Below are 1,006 nucleotides of genomic sequence, written 5' to 3' on the forward strand. Positions count from 1 at the left end.
AAAAGACCCCGAATAGCCAAAGCAACCTTGAGAAAGAAAAATGGAGCTGGAGGAATCAGACTCCCTGACTTCAGACTATACTACAAAGGTACAGTAATCCAGACAGTATGGTACTGGCACAAAAACAGAAATATAGATCAGTGGAACAGGATAGAAAGCCCAGAGATAAACCCAAACACATATGGTCACCTTATCTTTGATAAAGGAGGCAAGAATATACAATGGAGAAAAGACAGTTTCTTCAATAAGTGGTGTTGGGAAAACTGGACAGCTACATGTAAAAGGATGAAATTAGAACACTTCCTAACACCATACACAAAAATAAACTCAAAATGGATTAGAGTCCTAAATGAAAGGCCAGACACTATAAAACTCTTAGAGGAAAGCATAGGAAGAACACTCTTCAACATAATCACAGCTAGATCCTTTTTGACGCACCTCCTAGAGAAATGGAAATAAAAACAAAAATAAACAAATGGGACCTAATGAAACTTAAAAGCTTTTGCACAGCAAAGGAAACCATAAACAAGACGAAAAGACTATCTTCAGAATGGGAGAAAATATTTGCCAACGAAACAACTGTCAAAGGATTAATCTCCAAAATATACAAGCAGATCATGCAGCTCAATATCAAAAAAACAAACAACCCAATCCAAACATGGGCAGAAGACCTAAATAGACATTTCTCCAAAGAAGATATACAGATTGCCGACAAACACATGAAAGGACGTTCAACATCACTAATCATTAGAGAAATGCAAATCACACCGGTCAGAATGGCCATCATCAAAAAATCTACAAACAATAAATGCTGGAGAGGGTGTAGAGAAAAGGGAACCCTCTTGCACTGTTGGTGGGAATGTAAATTGATATAACCACTATGGAGAACAGTATGGAGGTTCCTTAAAAAACTAAAAATAGAATTACCATATGACCCAGCAATCCCACTACTGGGCATATACCCTGAGAAAACCATAATTCAAAAAGAGACATGTACCGCAATGTT

The sequence above is a fragment of the Physeter macrocephalus genome, chromosome 11 (genome assembly GCF_002837175.3).
Source record: "Physeter macrocephalus isolate SW-GA chromosome 11, ASM283717v5, whole genome shotgun sequence".
Taxonomy (NCBI): Eukaryota; Metazoa; Chordata; class Mammalia; order Artiodactyla; family Physeteridae; genus Physeter; species Physeter macrocephalus.